Here is a 17,300-nt window from a genome sequence, read left to right as displayed (position 1 = left end):
TCTGTAAACTCAGTTTGGCATAGCATGATGTTTGGGGTTCTCTTTTGAGGGTCTGAAAACATTTGCTATCAATTTTCTAAGTCTACTGTATTGAAAAAGCAATATACAGTGTATTCCCTGTTTCTTAGCTCTATGCCTTTGACATTTAGTATATATTCAGATAGCTATTTATAACCACAATTTCTACTTATTCACCAGAATTAACTAATTACCATGTTCTTAAATACAAAAAGACACAGGTTGGATCATCTACAAATCCCAACCCAAAACCATTTTTTTTTCAGGGAAAATTCAATCATTTCTAGCAAAGTATTTGATTCTTAAGGGAAAAGAAGTGAATTATTTAAAAGAGTAAAAGTGAGGAAGACAGAATATGCCCTTTCATTTTAGATATCCCCAACACTATAATAATTTGAACAAGTATTGAGTAAGATTTAAAGAATCTTTAATCTCTGGAACTGAAAATGTTATTTTCATTTTTTGTTACTGTATTAACATCACATTCAAACTATTTATCCTTGTCTCCATGATATAAATGTATTCATTACAGAAAATTACATAGAAATAATGCAGCCTTTTTTTTTTTTTTCATAGAAAGATGTGCTTCTGTAAGTCCTTTATCTTTGAATTTTCATTCTCACTTCTCATTTAGACTTCTTTATACCCCTCAAGGGTTTTCTATGTTCAGCCAGTCAGGCCAGAGAAAGGATATGAAAACTTGAGAAAAATTTAACACTTTAAAAGAGTAAATTTCTATGTTAATTGACTTTTATTTATTTCATGCTGACCAAACTATTGCGAAATTGTGAAGACACAGGCAGCTACCATATAAATTGAGACTTCAGAAAATACAAATTACTTTCTTCCCATCATTTCCAGTGTTAAGAAAGCCTGTGTCCCAAAATGATGCACAAGGTCAGTATTTGTTCAAATGAACACACATGACCTTCAGTACCTTTACCGTTTTTATTTCTTGAGGCAAATATGTTTAATAATGATGTAAGAGTAGAAAAAAATTGGTTGAGGGAAACAGAAGAAATTGAGATCAGATGAGAGCAGCTGGGACCCACAGTCCCATTTTCTCCATGTCTTTGCCTCCTGCTGAGTTGGCATATGAGACCCAGATTGGTATTCTACTAATCACGGTCTCCTTAAAGAATTTGGGTAGAAGCAAAAATTACTCCAACTACATGGACATTTGTTCACATCATTGCAGCAGGTTTTGACTACTGTGAATACTAGGTTAAGTTCAAATTAAAAAAAAAAATGGTCCATGGAGAGAAAGAATTTTTGATTTTTCTTAGAGATGGATAAACAGCTTTTCCCTTATAAAAGAAAAAAATCTTCCTGGGAGTTAGGCCTTGGAAAAACTCTGAAGTTTTATAGCATCTGCCTGCAACTACATCATACTTCAGTAATCAAGTGACAGAATTGTCTCATTATGCTTTTAAAATGTACTGATTAAGTGCATTCCAGAAATAATACATATCATTCTTCATTTCAAAATCAACCTACCTAAATTCTGACTCTTCAACTGTGAGTAGCCATTTTACAAAACCAAAGGGTCTCATTTCCCAAACAGTATTTTAGATTAAAAAACTTGCCTGTTCATTTCAGTGGATAACTAGCCAGTGCATTTCCATCAAACATTCTGGCACTATATAATAATCAATAGGTTTCCCAGCTCAATAAAAACACATAGTTATAATGTGCTAGGCCTCCATTTGCTTCCTCTGCATGGGGTAGGTCTTACATAACGAGATACCTGAATTATTTTAGTACTTTGGCCAACTCATTTGCTGTAATTTTATGGATCTGAATTTTTGGTTTGGCTTGCGATGTAAATACTATTGTACATCTGCTATTTTGCTATCAGAGTATACTTTGTGAGTCATTTCTTTTAAAAAAATCTAGTTATCACAAACTTGAATTACAATGTCATTAATAATACCAGGTAATATACTAATATATCTGTAAGGCATGGTTAAATTGCATATATTTTGAAATGTCAAGCTATTTTTTTTTAAAGATGAATGCATCTCTTAAACCTGTACCATTAATTAAAGAGTTTCATTTGGTGTTTCATATTATATTTTCAATATTTTCCTTTACTAGTACAGGTTTAGAGAAACTTTTTCTGAATGAAATGATAAAATATGCCTCATTTCACTAGAATTTTAAGAATACTAGTACCTGTAAAAGTATGTAAGCACTTACAGGATTATAAACTTTCACTCTATCTTCTTTGGTTTTCATGTAACACCACTTTCTACTTGTGTGATTATTTTTATTTGTAATTATTCCAAATCACGCACAGTGTAAATAGCATGTTTCATCATGAAAAATGTCTTTGTATTTATAGACTGCAGAACAAGGTAAATTTGTATATGAAAAATGAGGAAAGCCTTGGATTCTTACAAAACACAGTGGAAATAACAGTTGTGTGTGTTAAATTTACATAATTCATTACAAAATTAAGTCATGCATTTATTTACTTTCTAAGTCCAAACTGTCACTTATAAAATATTTAAATCAATAAATAATACCAAAAAAGATGAGTCTATAGATTCTTTTAAGCATATTTTTTTCACAACGTGAATGACAATGACTAAGAATGTGAATGAGGGCTGCCTGGGTCTCTCAGTCCGTTAAGCATCTAACTCTTGATTTGGGCTCAGAGGTCATGATCTCACAGTTCATGCAATCGAGCCCCATAGGGCTCTGTGCTGGCAGCCGGGAGCCTGCTTGGGATTCTCTCTCTCTCCCTCTCTCTCTCCCCCTCCCCCACTTACTCTCTCTCTAAATAAATAAACATTTTCTTTAAATGTCAGTTGCATACCCACTGCGTGGCTGTCAGCCCTCATCCAGCAGTTAGATTAGATGCTTCACACACCTAAAAGAAGACCACTTTGATCCCATGTTCCTGTATTTCTGCAGTGAATATATACGAAAGCAAGTCACATTTGTTACTGTGTTGGCCCTCTCCTCCATACCCACTAGGTCTCAACTATACCAATCTATTTCTAGTATTTCTAGCTGTTCCCAAAGTGATAGGGAAAAATCTGTTATAGGATGGCCCACAGGACTGATAGGGGAACTCCAGTCCCTGCCCGAAGACTCCCTTTTCCGGTTTTTCTTCCCACCCTGCTTGCCATGCACAAACAGACTATAAACTGTCCCCGCCGCTTATGTTTGGGGTGCAGACCTCTGGAGAATGATCTCGTCTGAGCCCACCGGTGTAAAATAAACCTCCCGCCTTCCAAGATCTCGAAGTGCCCCTTGATCCTTCTGCCTGGTGACCCAGACCAGTTTCCATAACAAAAGAACTGTGTTAAACAGAGCTGTTCTCATTTTCCGCCCTGGTCCTCTTACAGACATCTGCAGTCCTGAAGCCACTGGGAAGTACTTTTCTGACCCTATGACACTGAGGAGGCAGAAAAAAGTAGAGGATGTGTGCACACATGCCTGTGTGGGGCGTGGGAAAACTGCAATTAAAAGGCCCCTCAGGAAATGGAACAAAGTTCCTGGGTGTGGAGCAGGATGGGGTCCTGGTTATGAAGCTCTGGTTACATCTAAAGGGGCATGGGGCAATCTTCCTTAGTGGCTTCCATAGCCCCCAAATGCTACACATATTTATAGGTTTAAGCACTGATGGCCAGCAGAGTGAAACAGGTCTCCTGGAACCCCCTATGTCTTAAGGCTAATGCTTTGCTACAGGGAAAACAACCTTAGCTTGACAATAGCTACTAGGCCTCCACTCTCTTGGGAATCTTCTTTAGCATATGAAAATCTCACTGGAAACTTCCCCTGGACTTTACCTCCCCCAACCCCGTAGTATATAACCAGTCTCTCATCATGGTCCCAGGGCAGCTCTTCCTGCCCATGGGTCTTGTCCCCTGTGCGTCAATAAAATCACCTTTTTTGCACCAAAGACGTCTTCAAGAATTCTTTCTTGGCCATTGGCTCCGGACCTCATGAACCTCACTGTCACCCCCAAAACCTCATCAGTAACTTCACAGGTTTTTCAAGACCGGATCCTTTTTGTCTTTGTTGCTGGCCAAGATAATCCCCTTAAAACTTAGAAGGCTTCAGGTGCCTGGGTGGCTCAGTTGGTTGTGTCCAGCTCTTTTTATTTAAACAAATTTTTAAATGTTTTTTCCATTTATTTTTGAGAGAGCGCGCAAGCCCGTGGGTGCACCTGCGAGCAGGGGAGGAGCAGAGAGAGAGGGTGACAGAATTCGAAGCAGGCCCCAGGCTCTGAGCTGTCAGCACAGAGCCCGACGTGAACTCAAACTCATGAACCTGGAGAAAAAGACCTGAGCCAAAGTCAGATGCTTAACCTACTGAACCACCCAGGCACCTCAAGCGTGCAGCTCTTGATCTTAGCTCAGGTCATAATCTCAGTGTTTGTTGGTGGGATCGAGCCCCATTTTGGGGTCTGTGCCTATAGCTTGAAGCCTGCTTGGGATTCTGTCTCCCCTCCATTTATGCCCCTCCCCAGTTTGTTCATTCATTCTTCTCTTCTCTTCTCTTCTCTCTCTCTCTCTCTCTCTCTCTCTCTCTCTCTCTCAAAATAAGTAAACTTGGGGCACCTGGGTGGCTCAGCCAGTTAAGCATCTGATTTTGGCTCAGGTCATGATCTCAGGGTTTATGAGTTCAAGCCCTGTGTTGGGGTCTATGCTAACAGCTCAGAGCCTGGAGCTTGCTTCTGATTTTGTGTCTCCCTCTCTCTCTGCCCTTTTCCTGCTCAAGCTCTCTGTTCAAGCTCTCTCTCTCTCTCAAAAAAAAATTAACTTCAAGAAAAAATAAACAAACTTAAAAAAAAAAAACAACTTAGAAGGCTTCTGATCTATTTATTTGCTTCCAGTCAGTTCCATTTGCTAGCATTCAAACTAAGGTTCTTTCCTAGATACAGTTCTTATTCTTGCCTTATGTCTTTGTTCCCATGATTGTCTCTCAGTATAATGGCAGCTATCTGCATGTCACATCCTGGAGGGAAGGAGGCACTCTTAATCTCATCTTTGCCCCAGGCTGTCTGTTTGTCACACCAAGAAGTCTCACTGGGTCTCACTTCAATCTTATCTTTTTCTTAGAATTTCAGTTTTGTCTTTGGTTGCTTGCTTTTCCCCCCACCCCATACAGAAGTCCTTAGCATTGTCCACATTTTGTGTGCAAACCACCCAGTCCTGTCCTAAGCAAAGTTCCGTCTCTTCATACCTTGCCAAATACAGCAAGAAGCAGTCAACAACACATATTAATGGTCTGCCTCCCCACAACCACTTCTGCTGCAGACTGAAGGCGTTGGACTCACCCACCAACTTAACCAAGGCTGAGAGTTCTACCCAGTGTTTCGGTACTAATGAGCACATATCCTCCTCTTTCCAACCTCATGGACCACCTCACCTCTGCACCTCACCTCTGTCCACATTTTGTGTGCAAACCACCCAGTCCTGTCCTAAGCAAAGTTCCGTCTCTTCGTACCTTGCCAAATACAGCAAGAAGCAGTCAACAACACATATTAATGGTCTGCCTCCCCACAACCACTTCTGCTGCAGACTGAAGGCGTTGGACTCACCCACCAACTTATCCAAGGCTGAGAGTTCTACCCAGTGTTTCGGTACTAATGAGCACATATCCTCCTCTTTCCAACCTCATGGACCACCTCACCTCTGCACCAGAGCCATGGAGTTTAGGCTTTTGTGATGGTAGCACCTATATTCCCCATTTACACTGTGCATACTGATTAAGATATAGGATAGGCTGTACTTACAAAGTATCCCAACAGATATCTGTATCCCAACAGATAAAGACCTCATGCAATGATTATGTATTTCTCACTCATATATCGGGACAGAAAGCTTCCAAGTTAGAGTAAAGCAATTTCATGCTGCTGTTCAGGGACCTAGTCTGAGGATGGCCCTGCCTGGTGCTATTTTCTAGGCCAGGCCTGGTAGGCTTGGACTGCTTTCATCCACATTCCTACCTCTAGACTCAGTCTCGCAGCCACAACTAACTGCAAGAGAGGACAGAAAAAGCAGTCCAACTGTGTACCCAGGAAAAAGAGTAAGGATTTTGAAAACCTAAACTAACTCAGGCTTAATTAAGTCTGCATCTCCCTATTTCAAACAGAGCTGGAATCTTTCAGAAATGGTGCCTGCAATATTAGCCACGTGGGTATCTTGCTTCTCTAATTCTCAGGGACAGAGACATTCTCAACAAGTCAATGATTAGTATTTGCAAATAAATCCCCCAAATAAAACACAGTGACCAGATCACAGATTCCCACAAGGTTCCCAGATGCCTGTGGAATGGCCTCTACTAATCAGGAAGGGACTCTACTGCAAAGTGTCATCATCACCATCATCAAATAAGAGGATGGAAGGTGACAGTTCTTCAGGAGACAAAGCCCATCCCACCTATGTACCTGGTATATACAAAGTGCTAACAGAGCAGTCCCAACATTCATTCTCATGGAGTTACAATGACCAGAACAAGAGAAGTAAGAAACCCCTAATCACTCCAGTGCTGTACAGATTATGCACACTTTTTCTTTTTTCAGGTCTGGACTTCAATCCCAGGACGTTTTCCAGTATGAACAGGCAATGCCCAGAAGGTTTCAACTTTCAAAATACAGAATTTATATAGAAACACTTAACCAAATTTTGATCTTACTTTATGTCTTTTAGTTGAAAGTTATAATTACAGAAACATGTGCAAAGAAGTACAAGTTATTACTTAAGTGTGTGATATTTGGAATTATACAGATCTGGGACCAACCCCAGTCACGCAAGTTGCTGGCTAGGTAACGATGAAAACAATACTCCTATCCAATTTGACACCTGTGCTTCTGTCAGCCTGCATTTCCATGGAAGGAAAATACTTCCTGGCTAAACCTTTCTGCTAAACCCTAACATGAAGAGACCAGCAGGAAATGAGTCCCTCTTTTAAGAAGAGATGAAGCTCTTTTAGAAGAGCTTTATTAATTTCATTTTCACATGTAATTCATCTGATGCTCTCACTTCAAAAAAGGCATTGGCTTCCATTCTTTAAATGTTCTTTGATGATGGCTCCATGACTAACAAGACTTGTCTCTCAATGCAGAATGCTTGAGGGGCCAAGTGAAAATCACAAACAGATGAAAGGGGAAGAATGTGTTGATTTCAAGTGAATCGGGTGCAAACATCTTTTGACAACATTTATGAGTAATTCAGGTGACCATAGTCTGAAGATTCCTCAAGTTTGTTGTTATTGTGACAAAGAGTTAACCATGCACAACTAGAGTGGACCAACCGCATCTCCTTCCAAAGGCTGAATTTACAATATTGGCTGTCTTTAAATTCTAACACCCAAGATTTATTTATGTGGTGCCCTCTATGCAACCAAGTAAGTGGTGGTTAGCAGGAAGTAGTTTGGAGTAAATTCATCAGAACAGAGTCGCACCTCAGTGCTTCTACCTCTTCTGTCTGCTCTATCTTATTTGAATCTACCTCTTAATCAAAATTTAGATATAATATATTATCCTACACACACATCATCACACTGTGTTCTTTGGTATAATATGTTAATGCATTTATGCTAGATAAATGTTAAAGTCCAGTTCATCAATTATATTAAATATGCTCGAGTATCCCAGCTAACCTTAAGGAGAAATGCGATGAATGAGCCTGGCTATTTGCATGAGCTGATTTATATGAAGAAGTTGATTCAGATACTAAAAAGAAAGAGGAGATGTAAATGGGTTCCGAAGGAAAAGACCAGTGAACATTGGAGAAACAGCAGGTTATCTGCTCTCCAGTCTGGCCTCAGGGAATAAGTGTGAGGTCTCATAGGAAGAAGCCCAGAAAGCCAAAGGTGAAGAGGCCATCCTGCTCAGGATCCATGAGATACCTGGAGCACAAAGAGTGCTGCTTCAAATTCTAGTTGACAAAGTTGACAGCTGGGGGAAGGGACACCCTCCCCATCTTACCTATAATGACCTAATTACACATGTTTGCTGTCACCAAATCCTGAAGTATCTGCCTTAGATTCTTCACCCTACCCAAAAGCATCTCCGTTATTGCCCTTATGGACACTGAACATGCAGTGATCTCGAATCCAGATGAATCCTTCACAATCCGCTTGTCTCTAAGAACTTTTCTTGTTAAAAAAAAAAGTGGGGAAAAATTTTCATGAAGCTAAATCAATTTAATTCGAAAAACCTTTTCATTTGGAAATTAACAGAAAAACTAATTTAGATGTATTGAGGGGTAGGTGGTTTTGAGGGTTTTCCTGGCTTGTTTTTACTTTTCCAGAGTACTTGCCTTTTGCCCTGAGCCTCCCACAGAACGTACTCATTCTTTAGAGTGGCTACTCGGATGACATCTTTTATGAAATTCACCCTATCTGCTTCCCTACACCTTTCACTGCCACAGTGGGGTACTACTGGAATGAGGTTGTGCCACTTAGAAATCTAAAATAGAATAGAACAATTATGCATTAATAGCCAATGATTAAAAAACAAGCTCTGTTTATTTAGATGGGTACACCATCAAGGAACAGAAAATTCAAGTCAATGTTTTTTGTTTGTTTTTTAAGGTAAAGGAACCATATTGGCTCCTGAAAGTAAGAATTCAGGATTTAGATGTGGTGAAAGATTGCATTTATGTGTGATTCCACCCCCCCTTTTGTTTTGGCTTGGTCCAGAGAGACTAGCTTCCCTCATGCAAGTAAAATGGCTTTGGCAGTACTTTTGTTCAATCACTGAAGGAAGGGAAAACCCACTCTCTTCCTCTAGATAATGTTCCATGTAGATGTAAAGCCTGAAACAAATCTCAAGTAATTACTTTGACCTGAGGATTACTGTGTTCTCACTGTCCTTTAAACCTGCCATGGCTTAAAGAGGGAGCAAATTATATAGTTAGCTTAAGCAGTAAGGAAAAAATTTTTGATTGACTATTATTCAAAAGGGAAGGGGTGCAGTGAGTTTGGGGAGGTAGCCATAATAATGCCAAATATTTCAGGGTTATTTAGTCTCCTTATGAAACACCTAGAATATGCAACCTATTGTACACACATCTAGGATCCCAGTATAGCCAATTCAGTGTTTTAGAGATACTTGCATTTGTATTTTCAAAGTAGGAATCAACTGCAATGGTAAAATGTAGTATAGAGGCTAATGTTTCAGGATGAAGGACAGTTTCCAATGTCTTTCAAACACATCATGTAGGCAGCCATCTGTTCTGTGCATGCACAAGGTCAGCTCTGTGAGCTGACATTATATAATGTGTCATTTACTATCACTGCTAAAACACACCACTTTTAAATTACTGCATTGAGGGCAGGGACTTTGGGATAGAACCTACCATGGGACGAGATATTAAAATCTTAACCCAAAGAGAATTTTTTGAAGGTTCTCTTTCTTCCTTCTGCTCATTGTCATTCACCTGGAAGAAGTCCTGCATTCTCTCTCTGGGAGGAGACTCCTGCTCAATGGGATACTGAACTTGTGGGAACAGCTGTCCCTATGTGGCCAGAAGGCTGAGTTTTCTTCAAGATCACAAGTGAAGCACTTCATTGTCAAGATGCCTTATTAAGATAATGTAGCTCTGAGTTTATTAGTGCTAATGTGAGAGAGTGAGAAGTGATTGAAATACTTGATACTGAGGAACACTTTCAAATATAGAACAAGTTTTCAGCCAGTTAAGGAGTGAAATCTTCAAAGAACCTCTGCTGCTCTCCCTGCTTATGCACAATTAAGCAAGACTCGTAGGTAGGAAATATTGCAATGGCCACCTTATCCTCCCCCTACCTCTAGTCAGGATGATTCAAACCCACTGGGCATGATCACAGTGGCCCCAGATGAGGTCTTCCAACAGAAGCAGACAAAGCTTTACAAACTTGCTGGTCCATTCCTGCACACCTTTATCCTCAGGAGGGATTTCTTGAGGATGAGTCCACTTTTCGTCACTGGAGTAAATTCTGTTTTAAAGTTTCCCAGATAAAAGTCTATGGTTATTACTAAATCTGGACTATCAGCCAGGTCCCATTTTATATTCTTTAATTTACTTACCCTCCTAGCAACCTTACCAGGTGAGAATTAGTATCAAAAAATAGAGAAAGAGAAAGAGGATGGGCAACATTTCCAAAACCACTTGATAAATTTTAGAGCTAACTTTCAAAGTAAGTGCCCTTCCCCATATGTCTCCAACACTTACAGAGGGACATTGTTTTACATTTTTTCCCTTTCCTTCACCTTAAAATCAGCTTCAATTTTCTTCACCTTACATTACAGAGCCTACATTTTAGCACTTGCAAGCTATATGTTAACTTTTCATCATCCTCAGGGCTCTTCATTCAGTCATCAATAGTTACTATGCCCAGAACTGTACTGGGTTCTGGGACCATCACAGGTAAACAAAATATACATGTTTTATCTCAAGATGAAGCTGACTTAAATGTGAAGGAGACAAAGATTCATCAGAACTGCATAGTAATTCATAACTAAAAATAGCAAATAATGTAACATGGAACACTTACAAATAGAGCTGGAGAAATACATCACTGAGAATGACATTTCCACCAAGAACTGATGGGTGAGTAAGAATTCCACAAAAAATATTAAGGGAACATCTCTAGCCCTGTGGTAGAGGAGAAAAGTGCGAACCACTTTTCTAAAAAAAGAGCTAGAAATGAAGGATAAAGTGGACGGCTTAGGGAAGAAAGTAAGAAGATGAAGTTGAAGCCCAAAGTAAAAGGAATATGTGAACATTGCTGCAGAAACACAATGGTGGTACCCTCACATGGGATAAAGCCAGAACTCATGTGGGATCTCACTATGGATAAAAGTGGACCGGCAAGAAAAAAAAACCAATCACCCTCAGCCAGAAGGTTGCACAGAGGAAGTTCTCTCTCAGTAGTGCTCAGGTAGGACAAGAATTATAGTTACCCCTAAGAATTGATAACCAGAGGCCACAGTTAGGATTTTCAAATTATATTTTAAATTTAAAAATTGTGCATTTTAACTGTCAAGCTACTATAAAAAAATTGTCCTGTCCTGGTGAGATCCCTTGTGCCTCTGTCAAGAGAAAACGCAAAACATCACTGGAATGACACTACTTCAACCCACAGTCACTTAATGCTTTTAAACGAAGCTTTCACAAATACTAGCTCACAATCTAAACTTTTAAAACCTAGAAGCAGGGGTAAATGCCACCAGGAAGGAACAAAACAGAACAACAGGGGGCAAACGTGGAAGGGGGTAGTTCTTGACCTCAGTAAACATGACAAAACCATCTTTCACAAGCACAGAACCTAAAAGCAACTTGAGGAAAAAGGCAGATGTCCTACAATGAAATCATAATTAGACAAATAGTATGTGTTCTCAGTAGGCATAGCATAAGCCAGAAACAGTTTGGCATATTTCAGGGTGCTGAGATAAAAAGAATGTGAATTTAGAATTCAGGGATTAAGGCAGAATAAAGGCATTTTTACATACAGGTGAACTCAAGAATTTGGAAGAGTTTAAGAGTGTACTTAGGGAAGAACTCAAAGGATCTCAGAAAAAATTCCTGAGATGTAAGGAGAATAAGGAGAAAAGATATCAATACATATGTTGGTAAATCCAAACAAGCAATGACCAAATAAATAAATAATAACCATAATGCTAATTGAAGAGATTTTTAAACCTCAAGGTGGAAGTAATGTAAAAAGTAAGGTAGGAATAAATGATTCGAGTGAAGTACATTAAGTCTTATATTATCTGAGAGGAGTGTGTGAGTATTAGCATTAGATTTTCTACAGCAGTTATGTCTGTCAAAATTGAAGAGTCAACTTGACAGAAAAAGAAGTTGTAAACTGCCAAATATATGAAGAGAAAACAAAAGAGGGGAGAAAAAAAGAAAACTCAATCAATACAAGGAAACAATGCAAAAGCATGGTGAAGAAAAATACAAAGTAGAATGTATACAAATCCAAATATCAGAGTAAGGACAGTAATGCAAATCAATACCACCAGTTTGAATAATGAGATTTTCATCCTAGATATTGAAGGAAAATGTTCAATTTATTCAGTTTCTGGAAACATGACAGTTAAAGTGCCTGGGCCCTCCTGTGGAAAACTAAATAAACTGTGATATATATCAATATCATATATATCACATGCATATATGAAATAAAATCATTTTCTTGAATACAGCCAACTTTCCTCTTGAACACATTGTTATTCCCAATGAAAATGAACATGTGTGAGTTGAGGACTTGTATCATTAGAAAACAGAAGATGGGTCCAGGGCTTTGCTTTACTGTATAAGCTCACACTGCACAGAGCCATACTTTTAATGTCAGGGTGAACTAAAATATGATTTCTTCCCCTGCCACATTTCTACCACCCAGAAAACAGCAAAAACATTTGACTGTCTCATTCATTGATATTGACTGGCGGTGGAAATAAAAATCTCATTGAGCAACTAAAACCATATTATGATTCAAACACAAGTAATCAAGCCAAATGGACGCTACCTGAGTTGGCCAAATCACCCCAAACCAAGAATTATTATTTTTTCCAAACCAAGAGTTATTTTGGGTCCTCACAGAATGGCTATATCCCAAGCACCTGGGAAGCACATAGAAACATTCTCTAGAGAAATTTACCTTTGTCCTGGCCACAAAAACTTTTGCTCAGGTAAGTTTCAAGGAAAGTAGTATCTCACACATAAAAATAACCAAATGTACAAGGAAATAAGACATTATTATGAGAAAGGGGCAGCTGAAAAAAAGGGGCAAAGCTAATATTGCAAAACCTTTTGGATGACGGAGTTAATGCAAAACAATATTAAGTGACTGTATTAAATACATTTCAAGAAATTGAAAGAGGCATTACAGTAAGAATAAACAACAAACAAAATTTAAACAAAGCTAAGAAAAATTTATAGAAATGCATAATATAATAATGTAACTTAAAACTCCATCTTTGACCAAACAGCAGAATGGATACAATTAAAGAATAGTGAAAGGGAAAATCAAGAGAGTAAGGGAAGGTACATCAGAGAAACAAAGAGATGGAAATATAAAGACCAAGGGCTGGAGGACAGAGTTAGAAGAATTAACATGTCTTAAATGGAACGCCACCCAGGGGGAGAATGGGGTGGAAGCAATATAGATAGAAAATATAGATAGAATATAGATAGAAAATGGCCTAGATTTACCAGAAAAATGAGAAGCCAAACAATACTAAAGAAGAATGAATAAGAAGAAATCAAGAGCTAGAGAGAACTTTGGATACAATGATATTTAAATTAAAAAAAAAGCGGTCTCCTAGAAGGAGTGAAAAGAGGACTAACAGCAAAAATGGAAGTCTCAGGACAATGGATAGTTTCCACCATAGGCAGATGGAAGGTAAATGTCAACTTACTAAATTATATTCACCACAAAGTTTTCTTAAGAAGGAATGTAAAATAAAACCTTTTTATATGGCAACAGAAAATGGACAAATTTTGTATCTGGCAGAACTTTATTTATTTATTTAAAAAAAATTGTTTTAATGTGTGTTTATTTTTGAGAGAGAGAGAGAGAAAGAGAGAGAGAGGGCCAGAGAGAGAGGGAGACACAGAATCTGAAGCAGGCTCCAAGCTCCGAGCTGTCAGCACAGAGTCTGAATGTGGGGCTCAAACTCACAAACCGTGAGATCATGACCTGAGCTGAAGTCGGACACTCAACCGACTGAGCCACCCATGCGCCCCTCTGGTACAACTTTATTAAAGACAATTCCAAAGGATGTGCTTCAGGTGAGAGGAAAATAAACCCAGGAAAAAAAAATCTGAGACTCCATGATAAATTAAAAAAAAAAAAAAAAAGGAATTGCAAAACTATGGATAAGTAGAAACAAACATTTGCCATATAAATCAATTATAATAGTATTTTGAGATTATAAAATATAAAATAAAACCAGAATATCTGACAATGGTGGCATGTAGATTGGGACAGGTTGATCAGAGATAATATGGAAGATATTTATATAACCTTAAATGTTCTAAAATTAGATCCCTGTGTTATTTGCTAGGAACCAAAAAAAGGTATCGACTAACCTGAGATTTTGGTAAGTTACATATTATCTTTAAATTTATAGGATAACATTAAAATAATAAGAATAAATGATGAAATAACCAAATTAGCAGATCAAAAATAGAATGAAAAAAGGAAATAATCAAAAACAAGGCAAGAAAATAAAGAAAAAAAAACAAAATGCTGAGCAAAAGAAAGCACAAAATACGGTTAGAAATATACCTAAACAGGTTAGTAATTATAATAAAGTAAAATGAATTTAAAGGTCAAGTTAAAATAAACCGTTGTCAGACTTGGAAAGGGTACATCTACGTTATCTATGTGAAATATGTTTATAATATAAAAATGCAGAAAGGTAGAAGTAAAAGGGCAGAAAAAAGATATACTGAGTAAATGCTACACTTAAAAAATACAGCTCATTCTATGTACCACTATGTTTATTGCAGCATTATTTATGATAGTTAAAATATAGAAGAAAGCCAAGTGTCCATCAATATGAGTTAAAAAAAAAAAAAGATGTGACATGTATGTACATGCACACACACACACACACACACACACACACACACATTAATATTACTCAGCCATAAAAAAGAATGAGAGCCTTGGTTGAAGTCATGATCTCATGGTTTGTGAGTTCTAGCCCCACATTGGGCTCTGTGCTAGCAGCACGGAGCCTGCTTGGGATTCTCTCTCAGTCCCTCTCTCTCTGCCCTTTCCCTGCTTGCACTTTCTCTCTTTCTCAAAATAAGTAAATAACTTAAGAAAAATTTAAAAAAGGTGGAAATTCTGCCATTTGCAACAACATGGATGGACTGAGAGGTCCATGCTAAATGAACTAAGACAGAGAAAAAAAATTTCCAGATGATTTCACTTATATGTGAAATCTAAAAAGTAAAACAAATGAATAAACAAACTAGTAGAAACAGACCTATAAAAACAGAAAACAAACTGATGGTTGCCAGAGGGATAGCAATGGAGGGATTGGAAAAAGGGGTGAAAGGGAGGGGAAGATATAAGCTTCCAGCTACCGAATGAGATAAAAGGGATTGTCAGCCAATGTGATTGTAATACACGGGGTAGCCACACTCACAGTGAGCATAACATAGTGTATAGACTTGTTGAATCAGTAAGTTGTACACTTGAAAGTAATGTAATGTTGTGTCAACTGTACTTTAATAAAAAAGGGTTTTTTTTAATTAAAAAATTTAAAAATAAGAAAATTTTTTGAAATAAATTGCCAAGTCTAATTTCAACAGAAAAAGCAGCTACAACGATAATATGGTAATTAGCGATTTAGGCAAAACAAAATTACTAGGTGTTGAGAAAGTCTTTTTCATAATTATGAAATGTTTAGTCACCTCAAAAGAGTAAAACTATAAACTTGCATTTTGTAAAAAAAAATAGTGTTATATATGTTATGGGAAATATAATTATAATTAAATATATAAATATATATACATACATATGTAAATATATATACATATATACATATATGTGTATGTATCCCAATAAAAATAGGCAAATCTAAGAGGCAAAACAGGAAAATCAACAATTAAAGTGAAACATATTTTTTAGACACTTTGCTCAGTAATGGATGGATTAAGCAGATAAAAGATCCACAAGGACATGAAACATTTAAATAGCTCACTTAATGCCAGGTGTAGAACACTTTACCTAATTCCTGCAAAATATTCTTCCTTTTCCAGTGCACAAAATAGATTCGAAATTGTACCACACTGGGCCATTGGATGTCTCAACAAATTCCAAATGATTAGCAGGTTTCAGTTTTAAATGGTAGTTAAATTCTCTTATCTTTGTTCTTTGACCCATAAATCATTGAATTTCATAATTTCAAAACTGTGCAACATTTCTACTGATCCTTCTAACATTCATTTGAAAAAATTTAAATCAGACTTCATATCATACACAACATACATCCCAGATGGTTTAAAGATTTAAATGTACAAGAAAACACTATATAACTTTTAGAGGAAAATAGAGCAGAAAATCTGTATGATCTTAGGATTTCCTAATGAGACACAGAAAGTGTTATAGTCATAAAGCAAAATACTGGTACATTCATCTGCATGAAATTCTGTTCATTTTAAAAGTCACAAAGATAGTGGAAAAGCAAGATCAAACTTAAAGAACACATGTGCATCTCATTTATCTCCAGCATATATTAAAGAACTTTTACACATGAGAAAATAGTAAATAAAAGGGAAAGGAATTTCATAGAAGGGAGTACAATAGACTCAAACGTTGGAAGAATGTGAAGTCTCACAAATAATTAGAGATACAGTTATAATTAGAGATATACAAATATACAAATCAAAACCACCATGAGACTTTCCATCCTTCAGATGGGAAAAATTTAAAAGTGAAACATTATCAAGTGATGGCTGGAGTGTGTGGAGGAACAGAAATGTTCCTCTATTTCTGATGGGAAGATAAAAACAGTAAAGCTATTTTGAAAACCAGTTTGACATCACGAATTGAGCTGAAAATATACAATAAACCCAGTAAGACTTATTAACTCCACTATTTTGTGTATAACTTAGAGAATTTTTTTCCCATATGCATCATAAGCCAGGTTACAGAATATTTGTGGAAGACTTGTTATAAAGAAATAACGAAACAAAACAAACCAAAAACCAAAAAACCGGAACTATCCAAATGTCCATCAACAATGGAAAGATTAGTCTGTTATGGTATATTCTTAAAATTATCTAAAACACAGTATGTAAAATTAATGAAATAAAATGCTGCAACATTGATGCATCTCTAAAAGATGATGTTGACCAAAAGAAATAAGTCTCAAAAAATTCATATAGTATGAATTTAGTTACAAAAGTTTCAAAGGAGATAAATCTAAAAATGTATTGTTTAGGGATGCGCAAATATGTGGTTGGGTTCTAAAACTACAAAGGAAAAGCATGGTAATAATTAACAAAGGGAATACAAATGGCCAATAAACACAAGAAAGGTATTCAGTTCACTAGTAAACATGGAAATGCAAATTAAGACAATAAACATAACCTATTTCAAATCCAGATGTTGGCAAAAATTAAAAGGTGCCACAAAACCACAATTTGGCAAGGATATAAAGCCAAGTTAAAGTTTCAGATACCCACATCCACTAAATCCAGCAATCCAAACCTAGGTTTATGTCCAGGAGGAATCCATGCATATGAACACAAGCAGACATGTACAAAAATAAAGGGTGATATACAGTATCATTCTAATTAGCTAGCACTAGA

The sequence above is a fragment of the Felis catus genome, chromosome D1 (assembly GCF_018350175.1).
Source record: "Felis catus isolate Fca126 chromosome D1, F.catus_Fca126_mat1.0, whole genome shotgun sequence".
In the NCBI taxonomy this organism is placed as follows: Eukaryota; Metazoa; Chordata; class Mammalia; order Carnivora; family Felidae; genus Felis; species Felis catus.
Note: the sequence above shows the minus strand (reverse complement) of the source record.